Source organism: Wyeomyia smithii, chromosome 1 (assembly GCF_029784165.1).
Source record: "Wyeomyia smithii strain HCP4-BCI-WySm-NY-G18 chromosome 1, ASM2978416v1, whole genome shotgun sequence".
In the NCBI taxonomy this organism is placed as follows: domain Eukaryota; kingdom Metazoa; phylum Arthropoda; class Insecta; order Diptera; family Culicidae; genus Wyeomyia; species Wyeomyia smithii.
Window position 1 is genome coordinate 97,513,686 of NC_073694.1, and position 25,700 is coordinate 97,539,385.

The 25,700-nt window shown below is 39.9% G+C and overlaps 1 protein-coding gene and 2 long non-coding RNA genes across 3 annotated transcripts in view; 1 reads left to right on the plus strand and 2 right to left on the minus strand.

Moving 5' to 3' along the window:
- LOC129718726 (uncharacterized) overlaps positions 1-25,700 on the minus strand; it is a 463,725-nt gene that overhangs the window by 311,066 nt on the left and 126,959 nt on the right. The gene's annotated exons all lie outside the window — the stretch shown is intronic.
- On the minus strand, positions 1,542-2,843 carry LOC129718733 (uncharacterized). Its single transcript, XR_008727032.1, has 2 exons — positions 2,092-2,843; positions 1,542-1,986 (listed from the first exon to the last, which is right to left on the minus strand). It is a non-coding gene; the product is annotated as an uncharacterized LOC129718733 (long non-coding RNA).
- The window catches only part of LOC129718734 (uncharacterized), a 40,506-nt gene continuing 18,699 nt past the window's right edge, over positions 3,894-25,700 (plus strand). Inside the window, exon 1 of the long non-coding RNA XR_008727033.1 lies at positions 3,894-4,164. This is a non-coding gene — a long non-coding RNA (uncharacterized LOC129718734). The remainder of the gene's footprint in view (positions 4,165-25,700) is intronic.

A 25,700-nucleotide genomic window follows, 5' to 3' on the forward strand; every position in this document is an offset into this window, starting at 1 on the left:
AGAGGGCTTCAACGGCCGCTGCAGGACTATCTCGAATGATGTCCAATAGCTCAGCGGTATATGGCAGCAAGCGTAAACTTCTTGCCAGCGTGGTTTCGTCCATACTTAGGTATGGTGGGCCAGCGTGGTCCAAAGCGTTAGGTACCAACAGTCATCGTCGAAAACTGGAAAGTACCTACAGGCTCATGTGCCTGAGGGTTGTGAGCGCGTACCGTACAGTGTCATACGACGCAATCTGCGTCCTGTCCGGCATGATGCCTATCAGCATAGCCATTAAGGAGGACGTAGAATGCTTCGATCAACGTGACACAAGGGGTATACGAGGCACCAGAAGGTCATTCTCGATGATCAGATGGCAGCAGGAATGGTCCAATTCCGCAAAGGGTAGATGGACGCATCGACTTATTCCGGACGTATCCGGATGGGTCGGGAGGCGCCATGGAGAAGTTAACTTCCACTTGACACAGATTCTGTCAGGTCATGGTTGCTTCAGGCAGTATCTACACAGATTCGGGCATGCGGGGTCCCCCATGTGTCCCGAGTGCGCGGATGCGGAAGAGACTGCTGAGCATGTCTTCTTCGTGTGCCCTCGTTTTGTGCATGCGTGGAGCGACATGATGGTAGTGAGCGGGCCAGACACCACTCCGGACAACCTAGTTCGGAGGATGTGTAAAGACCCAAACATTTGGAGGGCGGTTTGTACAGCCGCCTCTCAAATAGTTTTAGAATTGCAAAACAGGCGACAGGTTGACCACCGACACGCCAGTGTTAGCTAACGGCCAGTCTCCAGGTTAGTTAGCTAAGTTAGCAAAGAGATCTATAGAACCAAGAGGGTACACAGAGCACAAAAGCCGCTCCCCGAAGCAATACCTAGCGGTGGTCCCGGGGAGTATTATGGGCTGGAGACTGGAGGGGTTTTAGTGGGTCCGGTCACTGATTCAAACCAACCCCACACTCCCTGAGGTTGGTCACCTCAGGGGTTTGGATGCAAATTTCCCCTCCACCTGAAAAAAAAAAAAAAAAAAAAAAAATATATATATATATATATATATATATATATATATATATATATATATATATATATATATATATATATATATATATATAAATATATATATATATATATATATATATATATATATATATATATATATATATATATATATATATATATATATATATATATATATATATATATATATATATATATATATATATATACATATATATATATATATATATATATATATATATATATATAATTTTCCCCTCCACCTGAAAAATAAAATAAATTTCCCCTCCACCTGAAAAAAAAAAAAAAATATATATATATATATATATATATATATATATATATATATATATATATATATATATATATATATATATATATATATATATATATATATATATATATATATATATATATATATATATATATATATATATATATATATATATATATATATATATATATATATATATATATATATATATATATATATATATATATATATATAAATATAAAAAAAAACATATAGTTAGGGACTTCTAAACACTGAGATTTATTCGATTTAAATCCGAAAATATTCACTCTACATCATATTAGAAAACGCTTGGATTTGTTCACTAACTTATTACTAAAACGACCACGAAACTCTGCTTGAGATTGACTGGGTTCCTTCTGACGCAGATCTAACTACCAGTATTATCAATCACTACTAGCACGATGTGTTCTTATGCTGGCCATTGATACTTGATGACAGTTGACTCTTTGTTTGGTTCCTCGTGTTTGGCTACTCGGGTCATATTAACTGGATACCGGCCGTACTGGTCGCTGATACGCGGAGGCTACTAAATCGTCTTCTGGTTTCTCGTGATTGGGTATGACGATTGAGCTGGATGCCGTATGTGCTTTTGCTACGTCAGACGAGTGCTTTTGATATGTGATGGCAATCTCATACTGTACCTACGAAATTACGGCATCTAAAAAAAATAAAAAATGGATCGGTTTTCTAAATGGAAATACTTTCGGCTTTTTCTACGATGAAGAGTAATTATATTACGATGAATAATTTGCAATCTACTTACGTTTCACATTCCCAAACTCAGAAAAATATCACTTTTTGAGGAAAATATTCAATCCACTTGAAAGGAAAGCGAAAACGATTGGACTGTTGTTATTCGAAAACTAGCTAGCTGTCACTTAGCGACGTTTCGTCTCCATTCCTCCAGCGCAAAAAGAGCTACCTCGCCGCGCGCCTACTTTTTGATCAAACTGTTACACCATGTTCTATACATCATGGTGTCACCCACACAAATGATAACCGTTTCTCATTTACGTGTTCAATCAGAGTGGACCATGTAAATTTTCCTCATTTACTGGTAAAGTATACTTTTTTGACTAACGGGCAAAGAAGCATTCCGATAAGTTGCCTGATAGTGTTGAAATTCATTTATGTTGACTTCAAACCGATGCTGTAAATTCCGAAAAATTTCAACTTTTTTCAGCTTAACACATGGTTCACTTTGTCTGCACACTATAAGGCAGATATCAGGTCATGTTAGTGACAGCAATAAACGTTCCAAAAACACATTCAAAACCACGGCAGTGCGTGAAACTTTATAGATTCCGATGGGGGGTGAGTGGAAGAGTTCTCTGATACGAGGAAATCCGGAAAAACGCTTGAAAATTCTTCCGTTCGTTCGCTTTTATCAATAACTGACCGAAGGCAGTCTCCTTGAAAATGACCACTTGGTCCATTCTGACTGAACACTGTAATCGCTTTTTATTGGTCATGCAGACAAAAATCATGCTGTTATTTCTGCTGTTTTAGAGATAAATAAAATCTGATTGTTGTGTGATGTAGCTCAAGAAAATCTTTATCCAATACTATCGTTAACTCTTTTTTTCCAATTTTGCGACTTGGTCCGGTCTGACTTAACACCGACCATATATGTATGGGAATATGAATGTTACTATGGGTGGCTCTAACATAGTAAAACGTAATACTCGCCACATTCAGTCAATCTGGGTCGATACATGAGTGTCTCAACTAGCACGGAAAAATAAACTTTGGACTTAAGTCGCGTGCAAAAAATTTTTATTGAATTTTTTTCCGCTCATATATATGTATGGGAATATGGATGTTACTATGGGTGGCTCTAGCATAGTAAAACGTAATACTCGCCACATTCAGTCAATCTGGGTGGATACATGAGTGTCTCAACTAGCACGGAAAAATAAACTTTGGACTAAAGTCGTGTGCAAAAAATGTTTATTGAATTTTTTTCCGCTCATATATATGTATGGGAATATGAATGTTACTATGGGTGGCTCTAACATAGTAAAACGTAATACTCGCCACATTCAGTCAATCTCGGTCGATACATGAGGGTCTCAACTAGCACGGAAAAATAAACTTTGGACTCAAGTCGTGTGCAAAAAATTTTTATTGAACTTTTTTTCCGCTCATATATATGTATGGGAATATGAATGTTACTATGAGTGGCTCTAACATAGTAAAAAGTAATACTCACCACATTCAGTCAATCTGGGTCGATACATGAGGGTCTCAACTAGCACGGAAAAATACACTTTGGACTTAAGTCGTGTGCGCGATGTCGTTAATAATTGTTATATTCATAAAAGAAATTACCACCAACGCTCAGCCACAAAAATGTTTTGGTGGTTGCTTTTAGAGGGTAGATACACAAATTAGTAATGTTACGTGAATTCACCCACCAAGCCACTAAAATATTTTGTAGTTTGACATGTAGGTGGCGCTATTGATAGTTCACCTATTCGCCACTAGAGGGCCAAATAAAATTTTAGTGGATGAATTTTGGTGGGTAAATTCACGCAATTAAGTGGTATTATACGCACACCATTGCAACTGCAGTGAAAGTGTTTTTTTTGGTTTTTTTTTCAGCTACGAGGTGTAGTCCGGGACGGTATAGTTCAATGAGTATAAAAGATTCTCATTGGGTATAGTTCTGCCGTAAAAACGAGTTCGACATAACTATAGCGACATTACTTATCTATAAGATAATAATATTATCTCAAGTCATACCGTAAACGAAATGTCTACCCGTAACCTTTCGGATCTCTTTTTTATGCTTCGAAACAGTGTTCTTTGTAGCAGCAATATATTTATTGACAATGTAAGTATCCTAAAAAAATATATTCGATGCAATTCATACGAGGTTAAGAATAGTTAAAATTTGTTATTTAATTATTTCAAACAAAATGTGACCATGTTATAGGAAAAATGTGGCTATTAAAAATAAATTTAAATTTTTTGTTTGATAAATTTAGTGAAAATGTTAGCTTTTTGTTGTATAATTGCGCAGTGTATCGTTTCGCTGCTTGTAAATACGTTTGTTATTGTTGTTTTTCAAGTGACACCAGAACACAACCGAACACGAATTGTTTAATTGTCGGAAAAAGGTCTGAAGTGATTTTTTATCGTTGTGTGCTAAGAGGATCCCGCATAATCAATAACCATAAAACGTGCCCAACAACTTAGTTCAGCACTGATTGTATGGGGTATTGTTAAATTATTATCCGTTTATAGTGATAAGTGACTTTTCACATAAGATTGTTTAGTCCCTAGATAAGTAATGTCGCTGGTGTCGCTGGATTTTTACAGGTTATGTATAGAGTTGTAGAATCGATTTTCTTGATTGACTTTCATTTGTTTAATAGTTCAGCTAAAGTAACTATTCCCAACGTGGTTTTTATTTAAAAAGCTAGATTAGATTCTTTGCTATCAAATGGTGTAAAGGACATATCATGAAACGTGTTTAATAAGCCGTGGCGGTTGAAAGAAACCGATCGATCAAAGCAGATAGATCCTTCTGACCAGAGTCTATGTGTATATAGAGTCGCGCAAAGGGAAAATCTATCGTTTCGGCAACACAGTTTTTGTGCCGTTTTTGCCAAGAACTATACAGTTCTGTTTTTCACCATGCATAAGCGAATTAGTGATGGGAAATATCGCTCAAAACCGACATCGATAACAATCGATAATTCCGGGGCTTTTATCGATACTATCGATAAGTATCGATAATTTGACAGCTAACGTTTGCTATTTCAGATGGTGATGAAAAAAAAACTAAGACATATAATTGAGTTAGATAAATTTCCCGTGGAAGGTTACCATGTTAGCTTCCTCACAAAAAATATTACGTCCTTGCGTGCAGCCTTCCGGCAGTTAACCGGAACATTCGCCATGGCGGACGAGCCGTGTTTTTAAGCTCTTTCTTCGTTTTTTTATTAATTCCTCCTCCGTTTTCGCGACAAAATTGTTGGAATAGATCTTGCGCTTCAAGTTTGTCCAGAAATTCTCGATGGGAAGCAGATGGGGGACAATATATCTAGCTAATGGTAGCAGTGGTCATAGGCTCCTACAAGGGAGATGGGGGACATTGGGCGGATTCGCCGACTTCGGTATCACATCGATATTCAGCCGCTCCATCTCCTCCAACGATTGCTTCGAGTAGTTGGCCGACGTCAAATCTGGACAAAACACCGTGTCTTCGCGCTTATGGTATTTCTTGATGAACGACGTAACTTCTGTCAGGCACTTCGTACTATAAATTTCCCCGTTCACGGCCAGCCCGGAGCGAAAGAAGAGCAACTTTGAAATCCCTTTCTCACTGATTGTCAGCCAAAGCCGCACCTTCTTGGGGAACTTTGTCTGTGAAATAAACTTTACCTCGGTGCTCACTTCCTTCGTGGGGGAGGTAAAACACGAAGAGCCCTGCTAGTCGTTGCCATCCATGGTGAGATAGGTCTAGTCGTCCAATACCACTGCCGCGTCGCGATTCACCGGGAAAATTGACTTGACCATCTTATTCAACCGCTGTTGCTGCGTCATTGCCTGCAGCTCCGAGACCAGTAGACGGGACTGCCGCTTCCTGCATGTATGTCCATGTTCTCCACACTGTTTTAGAGCATGCACGAGAGGTTCTCGGCCAAGTGCACGCAGCGACTTTTCCCTCGGTCTTCCTCTTCAGCATCCTTTGAAGCTTCTTGTCGCTCAGGGTCGTTTGCCATCCGGAACCGGGCTTTCTTTCGATGCTCTGATCGTTGGCCAATAGTGTCAAGATGTTGTAGATGCCAGAACCGGCATACCCTTTCTACGGAGTAGTTTCAAGCAGGCAAAATTCTGTCAATTTTCAAATGGCCAAAACTTCACGAAAAATGAATCAATTCTGACAAAACAGGTTTCATTTTACTGGAAAACTGTCCTAGTTTCCTAGTATTACTTGAGAACTGAACGTGACCAAGGGTCACTGGAAATGTTTCGGATTTCCGGAGTGTGTGCCAAAGTGTACATTTTTGCAACGCGTAGAACTTTTTCTGACATTCTGTTTCACTTAGGTTCATATGTTGTCAATAAATCAGAATTTATTTCGGGTTCATTTGTAGTCAAAGATTGAAAATTCGCCAAGGAATCATCGAGGTATGAATTTATTAAGTATGGGTGTTGATTTTGGCGGTTTTTTCCCTGTTGGGTACTAATTTTCTTTGAGCTTGCAGCACTCTAGCAGAATTCAATCGAACATTGTGGATGTTTAGGTCTTATTAAACCAAGCAACTTTGCAAACTTGCGTTTGAAAATTTATCTGGATTAACATTTATAAAGGTCAGCTTATTTTCACGCGGATTTTCTCTAAAAGGTTATTTATGCAGATTCTCAAATTAACGTGGTTTTTTACGCGAATTTTTGAATTAAAGCGGTTTTTCAAGCGGATTTCTGAATTAATATGGTTTTTTCACGAGGCATGTAACCCCGCGTAAGAAAACCTAACTGTATTTGAACTTTTTTCTTATGAAACCATATATCTTAGTAAAAACTATCTAAACTTTCCTTCGAAAATATAAAAAAATGAGTTAAAGATCCTACTCTGAAAAAAAATATAATTTTAAAAACAAAAAATGATTTTAGAAAAGATCGGTGATCTCAGATTTTTTCAAATGAAGTATTTTAGATAGACAATTTAGTTGCCTAAAACGTTCTATGCGTTGCAAAAATGTACACTTTGACACACACTCTTGAGTCCGAAACATTTTCGGTGTAGGTTGGTCACACCAAATTCCCAAGTAATACTAATAAAAAACTGTTTTCCAGTGAAATGAAACCGGTTATCAAAATTGATCCATTTTTCGTAAAGTTCTGGCCATTCAAAATTCGAGAGAATTTTATTTATCTCAATTATTTTGTCTACCCCCTGTATAAATCAGGATACTTTTTAGGCGCAACAACTTCGTTGATTTGGTTTTTTAGTGGAACTAAAAATTGTTTGTTGGGTAACAGATACTTTAAACTTAAACAGTTCCAAGTTAAACTAAACAATTACCAGAGAATTACCAATAGACTGCCGCTATGCATGTCCATCATATTATAAGAGTTGGCAAGCCAAAGAAAATGCATTTTAATACAATTTCGTATCATTGCTTTTTATGAGATGGTGCAAAAAGTTTGGATATTTTTTTAAAGTTCTCCAGTACTAAGTTGTCTAATTCATCTGTTCTTAGGAAACTAAAAACTATAAATACCTTTTTAGTTACCATTATTTCTCAGAAACTCAGTGACACCCGGGACGAACCTTTACACCACCCGCAACAATGCTAAATCTCAGAGCCGTAGCTACTCCTTTTCGCGTGGGGGGGCAGAGAATTTTTATTTAATGAAATGTTATTTTTTTGTGAAGTAAGAAGTTTAAAACCGTTATGTGCTCGAAAAAAAAGGATCTTTACGCGTCCAACGGAGTTCTCGGGTACTCACAAATTAAAATTCTTATACCGTTTGCAGTTTTCGTCCCATTTCGATTGTTTTAGCACCTAAAGATTCAGAAGCTCATTTATTTTCAAATAAGCGTTAGGGGTGTCCCGTAAGAATTTTCTTATTCCCGAAAATCCGGTTTTCCGGGTTGATATTCCCAGAAATTCCCGGAAATAAAGCAGGGATAGAAACTTTATCATTTCTGTCTTACAGAGGTGAGCCAGCTTGTGGTTCAAATCTCCTTATTGAAGAAAAAAAATCTACAAATTTTAATGAGTTTGCTAACTTAATTGAGCAGGTTTACATTGTGTAATTGAGTTTCAGGGGACCAATTTTTTACGCAGGTTCAGCTAGTTTTACTCTAACTTAGTAAGAGCTTCGTACATTTACTTTATATTCATATCGAGCTTGTATTCAAATACCCAGCCGTAAAAATACTCACCTCAACTAACGAGTAATGGAAGATATACAGTGAGGCGCCAGTGAGATGTATGAAAAAAGGTCATTCGAATATCGTTTAGCGGTAGGATTCAAAAGTCCCCATGCAAAATTTCAGCTAAATCGGCCTTTGGGAACACGTCCCTCAAAGCGATCAATGATTCAACTTTCTGACTGATGAAATGCGCAGGTAAAAGTTCATGATATCGTCGATATCGAATTTTTTTTATGCCAAATATCTAAAAGATGCATGAAACGTCGAGATCTGGTGTACCTTATAGGAAAAAAATTTTTGGATGATTTTTTTCGAGAAGACGAAACTTCTGAGCCCTGTCGTTAAACGAAATTCGAAAAATTGATTTTCATTGGCACCCTAATACACAGGTTACAGCTAGGTATTTGTATTCGAGCTCGACGTGAAAACCGCTATTGATTAGCGTAACTGTGTATCTTTTGGTTCAAGGAGCAAGTGTAGTCTGAACATGAATCAATCATATCAATCACATACATGAGAAAATTGCGTGGTGGGGCAATACAAACGCGTGGGGGGGCTAAGCCCCCCCTAGCCCCCCGGTACCTACGGGCCTGCTAAATCTTGTCGAATAGCAGCACCCAACAAATACCTAGCGGCAAAAGCAACTTCTGGGGAAGGGTAGGAGAGGTCTCCTTCTTTTGGGTCTCCTCCAGTAACCAGCCGCACTGACTTGTGCTCACCCTTATAATATCGATAATTATTGTTAACGTCAAAAAATTAACGATGATATCGATGACCAGCATTTATCGATATTATCGATAAGTACCGATACCCTCGTTTGACACTGATTTTTTTTTTAGGTTTAAATTAGTTTATTTGACACGGCACGATACATTTTCTGTTTTACTGAGCCAAGTACAATTCGTATTAATTCTACGTTAGCAGGGAAAAGAGGGAGGCCTTTTCTTTATTCTCGCGGCCGACTACGAGCTAGTGGGGATTTAAGGTGAGAGGAGGGGAGATACAATTTTGACTTAAAACTATTTTGGAACTTTGTTTTTCAACTGGTAGAGCAATTGTATTCTTGTTTGTTGTGGGTTCAAAATATTTGTGTAAGCATAGATGCGGGCTTTTCGTTTCCGTGTCTTCAGCATAGCATATTTGTATCCTTAATCTGACAAATAGACAAAGAAAATTTTAATGTCAGCGTTTTTCAGAAAGCAGTATAGCTGTGTCATGTACTGGAGATCACCGCTTCCCAGAATGTCTCTAACGGGTACGTTCGGTTGTTTTCCTCGGGCCCGAAGGGAATCTATAAGCTCGGACCTAACACCACAGTATTCGGTACACGACCAAACAACATGCTCGATGTCATGGTAGCCATCGCCACAAACGCAGTGATTACTGTCTACAAGCCCTATACGAAAGAGATGCGTGTTTAACGTGTAGTGATTAGACATAAGTCTGGACATCACGCGAATGAAGTCCCGACCTACATCCAACCCCTTGAACCATGCTTTCGTCGATACCTTAGGAAAAATGGAATGTAGCCACCGTCCCAGTTCATCTGAGTTCCATGATGATTGCCAACTGTTGAGTGTTCTCTGACGCAAAAGGCTATAAAATTCATCATAAGCAATTGGTCTTTCATAAATATCGCCATCAATAGCACCCACCTTAGCAAAAGAGTCAGCCTTTTCATTACCCGGAATCGAGCAATGAGAAGGGACCCACGCTAAGGTAACCCGGTAATTTTTATCTGTTAAAGCACTTAAAAACCGCCGTATTTTCCCCAGGAAATACGGGGTGTGCTTCACAGGCTTCATCGATCGCAGAGCCTCAATGGCACTGAGACTATCTGTGAAGATGAAGTAGTGGTCTGTGGGTAGGGTTTCGATGATTCCAAGAGAGTACTGAATAGCAGCAAGTTCTGCGACGTACACGGAAGCAGGAGCATCGAGTTTGTAGGAGGCGGTAAAATTTTCGTGGAAAACACCGAAGCCAGTGGACTCATCTAGATTAGATCCGTCAGTGTAAAACCTTTTATCATAACTAACATGTTTAAACTTATTGGAAAAAATCTTAGGGATCTCTTGGGTCGCAATTGATCCGGGATACCAGAAATGTCTTGTTTCATGGTGGTGTCGAAGAATATAGCATTATTAGAAGTATCTAAAAGTGTGACATTGGAGGAATCGTATGAAGAAGGATTAATATCTTGAGCCATATAGTCAAAATATAAAGTCATAAATCTGGATTGAGATTGAAGGTCGACCAACCTCTCGAAATTTTCAATTACTAATGGGTTCATAACTGTGCATCGAATTAGCAACCGGTAAGAGAGATTCCAAAAACGATGTTTCAACGGAAGAATACCCGCTAGCACTTCAAGACTCATCGTATGGGTCGACTGCATGCAACCCAAGGCAATACGCAAACAACGATATTGTATTCTCTCTAATTTTATAATGTGCGTGTTCGCGGCGGAGCGAAAGCAGAAACAGCCGTACTCAAGAACTGACAATATCGTTGTTTGGTAAAGCCTTAGAAAGTCTCCTGGGTGGGCTCCCCACCAGGTTCCGGTAATCGTACGAAGAAATTTAATCCTCTGTTGGCATTTTCGTGTCAGATACCTAATATGACAAGCCCAGGTGCATTTAGAGTCGAACCAGACCCCGAGATATTTAGCGACTAAAACCTGAGAGATCGTTTTACCCGTTAGTAGGAGCTGCAGCTGAGCTGGGTTATGCTTCCTAGAAAAAACGACCAACTCAGTTTTCTCCGGAGAGAATTCGATACCCAGCTTAAGAGCCCAATCAGACAAATTGTCTAAGGTATCTTGCAATGGTCCTTGCAGATCGCTAGCCTCGCTACCAGTAATGGATACAACGCTATCGTCTGCAAGTTGCCTTAGCGTGCATGAATTTGCAAGACATTCATCGATGTCATTGACGTAAAAATTATATAAGAGAGGACTTAAACATGAGCCCTGGGGAAGGCCCATGTAACTAATTCGGGAAGTTGTCGAATCGCCATGTGAGAAATACATATGCTTTTCTGACAACAAATTGAGCAAAAAGTTATTCAGATTTAGTAAAGGTCCCTGCGAATGAAGTTTCGCGCTTAAAACTTCTACAGAGACAGAGTCAAAAGCCCCTTTAATATCCAAGAACGCAGAAGCCATTTGCTCTTTTCGAGCAAATGCGAGTTGAATTTCAGTAAAAAGCAACGCTAGGCAATCGTTCGTCCCTTTGCCCCGGCGAAAGCCAAATTGAGTTTCTGAAAGTAAACCGTTTGTTTCGACCCATTTGTCTAACCGTAAGAGGATCATTTTCTCCATTAATTTCCGGAGGCAAGAGAGCATCGCAATCGGCCTATATGAATTGTGATCAGAGGCAGGTTTCCCGGGTTTCCGAATAGCAATGACTTTTACCTCCCTCCAGTCATGCGGAACAATATTTAGCTCAAGAAACTTGTTGAACAAGTCCAACAAGCGTCTTTTTGCAGAGTCGGGTAGATTCTTCAACAGGTTGAATTTTATTCTATCTAACCCTGGAGCCTTATTGTTGCACGACAGGAGAGCCATTGAAAATTCCAACATCGAAAATGGAGGCTCTTCCGTAGTTACTATAAACGCGTCGCGAAAGGTTTTCTGTTCCGGTACAGAATCCGGACAGACCTTTTTGGCAAAATCGAGTATCCAGCGATCTGAATACTCCTCACTCTCATTCGAAACGTCACGGTTCCGCATGCGCCTGGCGGTATCCCAAAGAGTGCTCATCGCTGTTTCCCTGGACAACGCGTTTACGAACCGCCGCCAGTACCCGCGTTTTTTCGCCTTTACTAAGCTCTTCATCTGCCTGCCCAGTGCCTCGTACTTTCGAAGCAGGTTGACAGTGCCGTACTCCCGGTAGTCCTTATACGCCGCGGACCTTCGCGCGTACAGCTCAGAGCACTCTTTGTTGGGAGGGCGCTGTCTAATCGTTACCCCGGGTATCGGTTTCGTCTGAGCTTGAGTCGCGGCGTCGATTATCAAGCCAGCTAAGAACGCGTATTCTTCCTTCGGAGGAAGTTCCTCGTGAGTCTCGATAGATTGCGCTATAATAGACTCATAACACTTCCAATCAATATTACGTGTAAGGTCGTAGGAAATATTGATTGGGTTCGGGGGAGTTGAACCATTAGCAATTGATATAACGATTGGAAGATGATCACTACCGTGGGGATCGTTGATTACTTTCCACTGGCAATCTAACGCAAGTGATGTCGAGCAGAGGGATAGGTCAAGCACGCTTTCACGTGCTGGAGGATTAGGTACACGTGTCGCTTCCCCAGTATTCAAAAGTGTCATATTGAAGTCGTCGATCAAGTTACAAATTAAAGAAGATCGGTTGTCGTCGTACAGCGACCCCCATAGCGAACAGTGAGAATTAAAATCTCCCAATATCAAAAAAGGCGCGGGAAGCAACTCTGCTATATCAGTGAGATGCCTCTGTTCAATCCGCGCGGATGGAGGGATATATAACGAAACAAGGCATAGGTCTTTTCCATTCATATTCGTTTGAATGGCAACGACTTCAATATGCGAGATCGAGGGGAGGTCGATTCGGAAGAAGGAATAGCACTTTTTAATCCCTAAAAGTACCCCTCCACCGTGTGAGTCTCGATCTCGACGAATAATGTTAAAATCGTGGAAATTAAGTTGGTCATTTGAATTGAGAAAAGTTTCACAAAGCGCGAACGCATCACAATTGTATGTGTTTATCAAATGTGAAAATAAATCAAATTTGGGGATGATACTTCTGCAGTTCCACTGTAACACAGTGACAAAATTCCTAACCTCTTTCAACGTATTAGTCATCGAAAGATACGATAGCTGAAATGAGGGGCCAAGTTGCTGTGAGTTGCTTCAAAAAGGTTTTCACTGTTGGGAGAAGGGCAAGAAGAATGTTTTGAAGGGGATCTGGTATGTTGAATGTTTTAAATATCCAGTCCACAATATCAGAGAATTTTATGAACCCTGTTTCTTTTATGTCTTCTGATCGAGAAATGGGTGCACGAGGGGTTTTTGGTGCCCCAGGAAGCGGTGGGTACTCCTGGTTTGATTTGAAATTAAATCCGGAGGGTACTTGCTTCGGTTTTTCTCCACCGCTTCCTTTTTGTGTTGTCTTATTGGTCATTCCGCCAGGGGTTATCTTACGACCTTTACGAGAAAGATTAGGAGAGTTGAGCATTCTCCTCTTCCTAGATCCCTCTGGCAAGGCATAGGAACACCCTTCGACGGGATCGTCAGATGTACCCTCATCGGTTGGCAAAAAGGAAAAGATGTTTCCTGTCGAGGGTGGCTCAGCCCTCTTAAGCATTTCTGCAAAAGAGCGCTTTGATCGTTCCTTAAGGGAACGCTTAATTTTTTCCTCGCGCTGTTTGTACGCGGGACATGCCGGAAGGTCATGCCGAGTTCCCTCGCAATAAAGACACTTTTCAGTATCCCCACTGCAAGCGTTCTCAGCATGATTGCCTCCGCACTTGCTACAGCGTGCCTTGTTGCAGCAGTAGGTGGCTGTGTGACCTAACTGCTTACAGTTTTGGCAATGCATGACCCGCGGTACGAACAGGCGTACAGGTAGACGAACCCTGTCCAAGCGGACGTAGTTCGGCAGCGCGGATCCGGCGAATGTTACTCGGAAGGAATCCGAAGGGAGGAATTTCTTCTTCCCTTCTTCGATGGATACTGAATGCAATTGCTTGCAATCCAGTATCTTTACACTTTGCATCAAGGGGTTTTTAAAACAGCCAACTCCATGACGCAAAATGTCATCGACAGTGAGATTCCCCTCGGTAACCACACCGTCGATTTCTACATCCTTGGCAGGGATGTACACGCGATACTCTCTCGTGAAGAGCTCGTAGCCAGCAATTTCGTTTGCTTGCTTCAAGCTACTCACGACAACTCGCAGTTTGTTCGGCCTCACCTTCGTAATCTCGGTTACGGCCGAAAAATGTTTTGCCAGGTCTTTGCCAATTTGAATAATATTCAATGGCTTCTTTATGGGCCGGAAAAAAACAACGTAGGGACCGCCAGCGGCATCTGGGTAAGCTTTTACCCGTACTTCCGGTACTCTTGGTACAGGACTTGGCAAAGGGGAGGGCACAGGGGAAGGTAGGGGTGAGCTGATGAGAGAAATTTCAATTTCTTCGCCGTTTGTTTCCACCTCCAGGAAAAGTTGCACCTGCATGTCGTCCATTTTGCGGGAGCGTTACGCTCTACCGCACACAAACGATAAATATTCGAATATGGGGGGGGGGGTTCAAGTAGTTGGTGTTAAATTTTAAAAACAATTTTTCAATCTACAATGGATCAAATAAAAAAAAAGACAGTAATACTAATTCTAATAACAATAGTAATAATAATAATAATAATAAAAATAATAATTATAGTAATAATATTAATAATAACAATAATAATATCAATAATAATATTAATAATATTATTATAACATAGTAATAATATTGATAATAATAGTAAAAATTCTAAAGGTAATACGTCACCGAACGTCTAAGTCACGACCTCACGGCTGATAGTAGGATTAATCGAGCGTCTCCGCAGAACAAACAATGACGATCCAGCTTTGTGTTGTGACACAGTGGCCGTATCCTACACGCGACCTTGTAGATGCCACTTGTAGTTGACTTCCACTCGCTCGATCGTATGGTGGTCCGTGCTGCTAGCGGGGTAACAGCGGTGCGGGAGAATTATTCTTGCTGATATATCAGCTGCGTATCGGATCACTGGCGGGGTAGCCTGCCCCTACCAGTGTGCAGAAGATGTTTCTGCCGATAAACTACTGGCTATTGTTATCGCGCAGCACAAGAACTAATCGACAAAAAAACACCCGTACGATAACTCGTGTATTGTTATTTTGCAAACTCAAACGGAGATGAACAATTTGCGTCTAATCGAGACGAAAGCAAAACAACGAATGACACTGATTTGGTTTCATCTTTGCGGGACTCATTTTAAACATAGACTTTGCTTTAGACATGTTGCTCTACAGTTGATCTGCTTGGGAACGTAACGTCAAACGTCGTTACACTGAACGGAATCGTCGAGTCCTTATTAGAAAATTTATTATTCAGAAGTATCAGACGGGTGAAATCAAAAAGTCATGAAATACTCGATGCGCTAATAATTCACATTAAATAATATGATTCGCTATGGACACTTGTAAAAAAATATCATCAATGAAAAATTTTGAATTTATATTTTCAGTGATAGTTGTCGATAATTTACAACATGAATTCAAACGCATATGTGAAAGAAAATCATCCATGTCAGCCCCATCAACCCATTCCCGGTGGGTGATGCCGTATGGCATCACCTGACATCTGAACTTGGATTACAACTTAACAATTAAACCTGATATTTTGAACGATTAAACTATTAAATTCGGTTTGAGAACAGATCAATCTACGATACGCAACCAGTTTGTGTTAATTGTACGCGTAGTTGCTGAGTAATAAGAGTTTGAAGGTCATTTTTCGAGGTGAAATCTGATTACTCCGCCGAGAATGGGTTAAGAAAATCATATACAAACATGAATTGTTTTACGATTCAGTTTCACACCGTTTCATTTTCGATGTGCTCATCCATAAACTTTCCCATAGTTAATAACAATCATTTTAACAGTTTCGTGTTGCCCTTATTTGGTTGAACTGTGCAAGCAAAGGGTGATAACATAGACTAAAGAAACATAGATATCCAAGTTGGAATTCGCTGCATATAATCTCAAGGCAACACTATGAACTTGCCATCTGTAGGCCGTTGGGTGAACTAAAGCATATCCACACGGAAAAATATCATGGTGCTTCTTATCATGTCAGTGGTGAGCACTCCTTTGGCATCACGCCATGTTTCAAGGGCTAACATCTCCACGTATGTGTAAACGAGATAGCATATCACCGCTTCTTTTCATACATCCTTATCTTACTGCTGACAGCGGGCACAAATTAATTCGAGCCCAGGACATGAGTACATTGTCATTCACTGTTACTAAGTATAGGGATGCCAAAGGCTCGGTGGTGAGCTTGACCAGATTCGCACACCCAGAAAAATATATGCTACTTTCAATCGAATTTGTACGGCGGTTTTCAGTCGAGTGTCGACTATCGTACATGGTCTAGATGATATGGTCTTGATGATTTGCAATTTCAGTCACAATACTAAAAAAATTATAGTTGGCTCCGTAATTCGTATTGTGCCGTGTCAAATAAATGTTGTGTGAACAAAAAAAAAACAACACTGAAAAGTAAATCTTGCGTAATTTTTCAAATTAGTGTGAGTTACAATATGTAAACATCTCATAGATACTCTAATCAAATTGACGAAGGTGACGAAGAGGAAAAATAGCTTCACATTCTTTTTATTTACTGAACTATAATAAAGTGCAGAAAATATTTAAGTTCACAGAAGAGGTCAGTAATGTTTTTTGCTGAGCTCGTCTAGTGAATGTAATTAAACTGTATTTCGGCAGAAAAGTAAACCAACGTCAGCATTCTTTCATGAAATTACAGAATGGCCAGTTAAATTTCAAATTTATCGAAAGTGACCGTAATGAAAACTACCGAACAATTAAAACGAAAATAAGTGTGACTAGTCATCTTTGGTTATGCTTAAAACATATTGTTGAAACGACTATAAACGACTAGTCATACTATTATCGGAATAAATATTTCATATCATGGTCATCTCATACATTGACAATTTTATCATTTACTCTTTTAGTCCTGTTGTAATAAATTATTATTATTATCTAGACCATATAGATTAGTCTGTGTGTTTACCGCACAAATCTGACCAAGCCTAAAAAAATAGCAACTACCTTAATAGCCAACCGCCATCATACTCGGAGTGGCGCCACATTTTTGTTGCCCGTATTGTTGGTTGAGTTGGATATCTATGTTTCAATAATCTAAGGTGATAATCAGTTTTAAAATGATATATTGTCCTTTCACAAAAAAGTTAGAATCTAAGACAAGACGCGACAGCTGGCTTCTTATTTTTCTTTTCGTAACGGCCGGCATCCCCGTCGAAATTTTTTTGAACGTTTCACACCGTTGATGCCAGAATGATTATTTTTAACAACTTTTGCAGGTCAATGAAAATAAAACAAATTTATAATGTAATACCGTGAGGCGCCCTAATTCCGCGCAGTTTAGAAATATCAATGTTTCGGAAACTGTCAAAATTTCAAATTCGATCATATTTGTAATGTAAAATATGATTTAGCTAGCATATCAGATATTACTTCAATGAAAAATATCGCAAGTGTCTATTAACTTTCGGATATTAAAATCAAACGAGCAAACCTAATGAATGTACAAGCTCTTAATTCCGTGCGCTGTGAGGAAAAGGGTCCAAATTCCGTGCATTGAAGCTCCTAATTCCGTGCATCGCAAAAATTCATGTTCTACGCAATCATACAACAGTATTTAATTTTTTTTGTTAAAAAAACTAATATTAAATACAAGGTTTATTTCAAAAAAGAATTTCAATAAGTTTATTAGTTGTTTTGTTTTTCATACATTCCGACTTAGTCATTTGTTTTATTTATTTCATTTGTTTCAGCCGTTTAATTTTTTTCTGCAAAATTTCATTTTCTTTCATTCTTTCAGCTTTCTCAGCAATCCTTTCATTTTTATTCTCCTCCTTCTCCATCTGGTAATTTTTTCTTTGATTCTCAAGGATGTTAACATACTGTTGGTACGCATCACTCGTTGCTATAGCTGGGGGACGTAATTTCGGTGCTCGCTTTGGCTGCATTTGTTTTCTCGCCGTTGGATACTGGAAACACTTTCGAAAAGCGTCGGATATGTTTCGCTTCAAACATTTTTTACCAGATACAGATGAGTTGAGATTTGCTAAAATTATATTTTTGCAGTTAACTTAATTAAAACGGTTTTAAGCTTACCATTTGTGTAGGAATCATCAAATCCTGCAAACGGTTCCTCGTCGTCGGTGTCCAGAATCGATGTCATTCCAGATTCAATTGAATTTTCTTCGTTGCTATTCATAGCCGAGCGTGGTTCGAGCGGTGGACTGGTTGATTTCAACTTAATCTGTTGCCAAACTTTGTACAAATTGGTGTCTTCGACAGAACCAAGCCATTTCCCAAATGCTTCACTACGATTAAACATTACGAGCTGCTGATGTGTCATGAAGGACTCTAATTCCAGTTGCAAATTTTCATTGATGGTTGGTTGGTGGTGGATCCTTTCTGGATTGTCAATACAAATGTTCCGAACAATGCTAGTTTATGTTGATGATCGCGGACAAGAGAAGCGTAACATACAGCATTCTCATCATACGGATAAAGACCGCAACGTGCGAATCCATTTGAAAAAATTGTTTGCATATTCGACATTTTATCAACAGCCATTTTTATTAAAGGAGCGATTTCCTTCCTGGGAAGCAGAGCTCCAGCGTTTTTGATTCTCCACTCAACCAACATCTGATTCCAGAAATGTTTGAGAGGTCTAAAAAAGCTCACATCCAGAGGCTGTGTAACCTGAGTGGTGTTGGGGAAAAGACAAATAAAGAGTATGTTTTTCTCTTTACAGAACGTTGTTGAGTTAATTGAAACATGGGATGTATGTCCATCAACGAAAATGACAACAGGAAAAGAAATGTTCTCCTTCAGGAGCCACGGATAAAACACGTCACGCAGATAGAGATGAAACGAGTCTCTGTTCATCCACCCTGATTCCGTTTTGCCGGCCGCCCATCCTTTTGGAAGATTTTGGTAGATTTCGTGTGGCATTCTCTGTTTGTACGGGTAAATAATCATCGGAGGAGCTAGTCTACCCGCTGCGTTTGCAGCGAAAAGTGCCGTGTAAGACTCTTTGTCAGAGTTTCCAACTCTCGCATGAACATGTTTTCCGTTGGACTCCGCTTGTACTATTTCTCTGGTTGGAATGGTTCTGACAGCTGTCTCGTCCATGTTGAAAATTTGTTCAGGATGTTCCATTACATGCATCAAGTTTTCTTGAACAAGGTAATCATGCACTTCCCGGAACCATTTTCGAATGTGTTCCTCATTAACAACACATCTTTGTTTCGATAATGCACTGGCAACTCTCCTAGAAAGGTTTGGGTGGCGACATATGTAACCGCTCACCCACTTCTTACCAGGGACACCATCCTTAAACGGGTTCTCAGTTTTTGTTGTTTTCAAATATTGAGCAACACAAACTTTCAAGTGTTTGGTGCTGACGGGGAATCCTGCTCTGGCCATGTTTATTATCCACTTCTCGATTTCCTCTTCAACGACTTGCGAGATAACGGGTGGCTTTCCAGCTGTGTTATTGAGATACCGATTGTTCCGTCTCCTGCAGAGAACTCGCTGGGATTCCAAACAGCTTTGCCGTACTACGTACAGAATGTCCTTTCGGATATTCTCCAAAGCTTTACCCATTTGTGCTGCGGTATATCGTTTCTCTGCTTTCCCCATATTGTCGAGCGAGTTGCGTGGAATTAGGCACCTGCGCAGAGAGAAGGTTTCAAAAATCCGTTCACATTTATTTTGAAAAATTCAACACTAAAACATAGTAAAACAATGCAATATTGAACCAGATTATAAAATGCTACCTGCAAAAAACAATTCATACACTTTTTCACGGAAATACTTTATAGAACACCGAAAAACAACACGTTATATTTTCTGCTCGTTCTTAATACACTCGTTAAGCTTGAAAAATAAAACTGAAATTCGTCGATCGTATTGTTGTTTTCTTCTTCTTTTCATGGCATTGCGTACAATTAAACGTCAAAAATTTACACAGGATGGCAGATAGTATACAGAAATTCACCAGCAAACATTACTTTTCGAAACATCTTATATTTGATATTTTTTCACATTTTGATACGGAGTGCACGGAATAAGGAGCCGCACGGAATTAGGGCGCCTCACGGTATATATAGGCGAATAATACTCAATTTTTATTTATTATTTTATGTTCAATAAAGCATACTTCTACTATCAATTTTTTTCTTCCTAAGTTTCTTGGTACCCAAATTTTTTCTTCCTAAGTTTCTTGGACTTCAACCGAAATAGTAAAGAACGATTAATAAATGCATTTTTAAAGTTATAACAGTGAAATACATGGTTTAAATTAGTTTATTTGACACGGCACGATACATTTTCTGTTTTACTGAGCCAAGTACAATTCGTATTAATTCTACGTTAGCAGGGAAAAGAGGGAGGCCTTTTTTTTATTCTCGCGGCCGACTACGAGCTAGTGGGGATTTAAGGTGAGAGGAGGGGAGATACAATTTTGACTTAAAACTATTTTGGAACTTTGTTTTTCAACTGGTAGAGCAATTGTATTCTTGTTTGTTGTGGGTTCAAAATATTTGTGTAAGCATAGATGCGGGCTCTTCGTTGCCGTGTCTTCAGCATAGCATATTTGTATCCTTAATCTGACAAATAGACAAAGAAAATTTTAATGTCAGCGTTTTTCAGAAAGCAGTATAGCTGTGTCATGTACTGGAGATCACCGCTTCCCAGAATGTCTCTAACGGGTACGTTCGGTTGTTTTCCTCGGGCCCGAAGGGAATCTATAAGCTCGGACCTAACACCACAGTATTCGGTACACGACCAAACAACATGCTCGATGTCATGGTAGCCATCGCCACAAACGCAGTGATTACTGTCTACAAGCCCTATACGAAAGAGATGCGTGTTTAACGTGTAGTGATTAGACATAAGTCTGGACATCACGCGACTGAAGTCCCGACTGACATCCAACCCCTTGAACCATGCTTTCGTCGATACCTTAGGAAAAATGGAATGTAGCCACCGTCCCAGTTCATCTGAGTTCCATGATGATTGCCAACTGTTGAGTGTTCTCTGACGCAAAATGCTATGAAATTCATCATAAGCAATTGGTCTTTCATAAATATCGCCATCAATAGCACCCACCTTAGCTAAAGAGTCAGCCTTTTCATTACCCGGAATCGAGCAATGAGAAGGGACCCACGCTAAGGTAACCCGGTAATTTTTATCTGTTAAAGCACTTAAAAACCGCCGTATTTTCCCCAGGAAATACGGGGTGTGCTTCACAGGCTTCATCGATCGCAGAGCCTGAATGGCACTGAGACTATCTGTGAAGATGAAGTAGTGGTCTGTGGGTAGGGTTTCGATGATTCCAAGAGAGTACTGAATAGCAGCAAGTTCTGCGACGTACACGGAAGCAGGAGCATCGAGTTTGTAGGAGGCGGTAAAATTTTCGTGGAAAACACCGAAGCCAGTGGACTCATCTAGATTAGATCCGTCAGTGTAAAACCTTTTATCATAACTAACATGTTTAAACTTATTGGAAAAAATCTTAGGGATCTCTTGGGTCGCAATTGATCCGGGATACCAGAAATGTCTTGTTTCATGGTGGTGTCGAAGAATATAGCATTATTAGAAGTATCTAAAAGTGTGACATTGGAGGAATCGTATGAAGAAGGATTAATATCTTGAGCCATATAGTCAAAATATAAAGTCATAAATCTGGATTGAGATTGAAGGTCGACCAACCTCTCGAAATTTTCAATTACTAATGGGTTCATAACTGTGCATCGAATTAGCAACCGGTAAGAGAGATTCCAAAAACGATGTTTCAACGGAAGAATACCCGCTAGCACTTCAAGACTCATCGTATGGGTCGACTGCATGCAACCCAAGGCAATACGCAAACAACGATATTGTATTCTCTCTAATTTTATAATGTGCGTGTTCGCGGCGGAGCGAAAGCAGAAACAGCCGTACTCAAGAACTGACAATATCGTTGTTTGGTAAAGCCTTAGAAAGTCTCCTGGGTGGGCTCCCCACCAGGTTCCGGTAATCGTACGAAGAAATTTAATCCTCTGTTGGCATTTTCGTGTCAGATACCTAATATGACAAGCCCAGGTGCATTTAGAGTCGAACCAGACCCCGAGATATTTAGCGACTAAAACCTGAGAGATCGTTTTACCCGTTAGTAGGAGCTGCAGCTGAGCTGGGTTATGCTTCCTAGAAAACACGACCAACTCAGTTTTCTCCGGAGAGAATTCGATACCCAGCTTAAGAGCCCAATCAGACAAATTGTCTAAGGTATCTTGCAATGGTCCTTGCAGATCGCTAGCCTCGCTACCAGTAATGGATACAACGCTATCGTCTGCAAGTTGCCTTAGCGTGCATGAATTTGCAAGACATTCATCGATGTCATTGACGTAAAAATTATATAAGAGAGGACTTAAACATGAGCCCTGGGGAAGGCCCATGTAACTAATTCGGGAAGTTGTCGAATCGCCATGTGAGAAATACATATGCTTTTCTGACAACAAATTGAGCAAAAAGTTATTCAAATTTGGTGAAAGTCCCTGCGAATGAAGTTTCGCGCCTAAAACTTCTACAGAGACAGAGTCAAAAGCTCCCTTAATATCCAAGAACGCAGAAGCCATTTGCTCTTTTCGAGCAAATGCGAGTTGAATTTCAGTAGAAAGCAACGCTAGGCAATCGTTCGTCCCTTTGCCCCGGCGAAAGCCAAATTGAGTATCTGAAAGTAAACCGTTTGTTTCGACCCATTTGTCTAACCGTAAGAGGATCATTTTATCCATTAATTTCCGGAGGCAAGAGAGCATCGCAATCGGCCTATATGAATTGTGATAAGAGGCAGGTTTCCCGGGTTTCCGAATAGCAATGACTTTTACCTCCCTCCAGTCATGCGGAACAATATTTAGCTCAAGAAACTTGTTGAACAAGTCCAACAAGCGTCTTTTTGCAGAGTCGGGTAGATTCTTCAACAGGTTGAATTTTATTCTATCTAACCCTGGAGCCTTATTGTTGCACGACAGAAGAGCCATTGAAAATTCCAACATCGAAAATGGAGGCTCTTCCGTAGTTACTATAAACGCGTCGCGAAAGGTTTTCTGTTCCGGTACAGAGTCCGGACAGACCTTTTTGGCAAAATCAAGTATCCAGCGATCTGAATACTCCTCACTCTCATTCGAAACGTCACGGTTCCGCATGCGCCTGGCGGTATCCCAAAGAGTGCTCATCGCTGTTTCCCTCGACAACGCGTTTACGAACCGCCGCCAGTACCCGCGTTTTTTCGCCTTTAATAAGCTCTTCATCTGCCTGCCCAGTGCCTCGTACTTTCGTAGTAGGTTGACAGTGCCGTACTCCCGGTAGTCCTTATACGCCGCGGACCTTCGCGCGTACAGCTCAGAGCACTCTTTGTCCCACCATTTGTTTGGAGGGCGTTGTCTAATCGTTACCCCGGGTATCGGTTTCGTCTGAGCTTGCGTCGCGGCGTCGATTATCAAGCCAGCTAAGAACGTGTATTCTTCCTCCGGAGGAAGTTCCTCGTGAGTCTCGATAGATTCCGCTATAATAGACTCATAACGCTTCCAATCAATATTACATGTAAGGTCGTAGGAAATATTGATTGGGTTCGGGGGAGTTGAACCATTAGCAATTGATATAACGATTGGAAGATGATCACTACCGTGGGGGTCGTTGATTACTTTCCACTGGCAATCTAACGCTAGTGATGTCGAGCAGAGGGATAGGTCAAGCACGCTTTCACGTGCTGGAGGATTAGGTACACGTGTCGCTTCCCCAGTATTCAAAAGTGTCATATTGAAGTCGTCGATCAAGTTACAAATTAAAGAAGATCGGTTGTCGTCGTACAGCGACCCCCATAGCGAACAGTGAGAGTTAAAATCTCCCAAAATCAAAAAAGGTGCGGGAAGCAATTCTGCTATATCAAGGAGTTGCTTCTGTTCAATCCGCGCGGATGGGGGAATATATAACGAAACAAGGCAAAGGTCTTTTCCATTCATATTCGTTTGAATGGCAACAACTTCAATATTCGAGATCGAGGGGAGGTCGATTCTGAAAAAAGAATAGCACTTTTTGATCTCTAAAAGTACCCCTCCACCGTGTGAGTCTCGATCTCGACGAATGATGTTAAAATTGTGGAAATTAAGTTGGTCATTTGAATTGAGAAAAGTTTCACTAAGCGCGAACGCATCACAATTGTATGTGTTTATCAAATGTGAAAATAAATCAAATTTGGGAATGATACTTCTGCAGTTCCACTGTAACACAGTGACAAAATTCCTAACCTCTTTCGACGTATTAGTCATCGAAAGATACGATAGCTGAAATGAGGGGCCAAGTTGCTGTGAGTTGCTTCAAAAAGGTTTTCACTGTAGGGAGAAGGGCAAGAAGAATGTTTTGAAGGGGATCTAGTATGTTGAATGTTTTAAATATCCAGTACACAATATCAGAGAATTTTATGAACCCTGTTTCTTTTATGTCTTCTGATCGAGAAATGGGTGCACGAGGGGTTTTTGGTGCCCCAGGAAGCGGTGGGTACTCCTGGTTTGATTTGAAATTAAAACCGGGGGGTACTTGCTTCGGTTTTTCTTCACCGCTTCCTTTTTGTGTTGTCTTATTGGTCATTCCGCTAGGGGTTATCTTACGACCTTTACGAGAAAGATTAGGAGAGTTGAGCATTCTCCTCTTCCTAGATCCCTCTGGCAAGGCATAAGAACACCCTTCGACTGGATCGTCAGATGTACCCTCATCGGTTGGCAAAAAGGAAAAGATGTTTCCTGTCGAGGGTGGCTCAGCCCTCTTAAGCATTTCTGCAAAAGAGCGCTTTGATCGTTCCAGTGAAATACATTATTCGGTAATATCATGTACCTTGCATTCTTTTGCATCATTATTTATGAACAATTATAGCAGCTAAATTATGACTCTCCAGCAACACTGGACTTACAGTGAAAAATAACCTCGTTGTATTTTCTACGTAACGATTGCGTTATCGGATTCAGCCAATCAGCAGCCGGTTCAAATTGGTTGAATGTAACGGTGACCAGCTGTCACGTCTTGTCTTAGGTTAGAATGCAGCCAAGTATGATGACAGTTTTACAAGGTATGCCACATTTTTATCTATCCACGCATACAAACAAATCTCGTTATGAAAATTTTCGTTTTTTGTATGGAATTCGGAACATTTTCGGAAATTTCTCGTTTTATGTTGTTTTATATTTGATTTTTTTAATTGGAGAGTGAATCTCCAGTTGAAACACACTAGAAATGGATATTAATTTAGATTTAAAGTGAAAAATTGCGACAATAAGTCGAAATAAAATATATAAAAATGCTATATTTCTAATATTTGGAGCATAATCTTAGTCATTGTTATAGCTCATGACTTTTGTTACTGTATGAAACATAAGCGACTCTATTTAGAAGCGCTATTAGACTACAATAAAAAAACGAAAAGTGCAAAAAGGTTACCGGCAAATTGATGAAAAATAGCATATTTTACCTAAACCGCAGCATGTTTATGTATTCCCCACAAATAAAACATGTTTCAACATCATTTCTATAACTTTTCAGGAAAGTATGTTTTATAAGTTTAGTTTAAAATGCAAAATCATTTCAAATTTCATACAA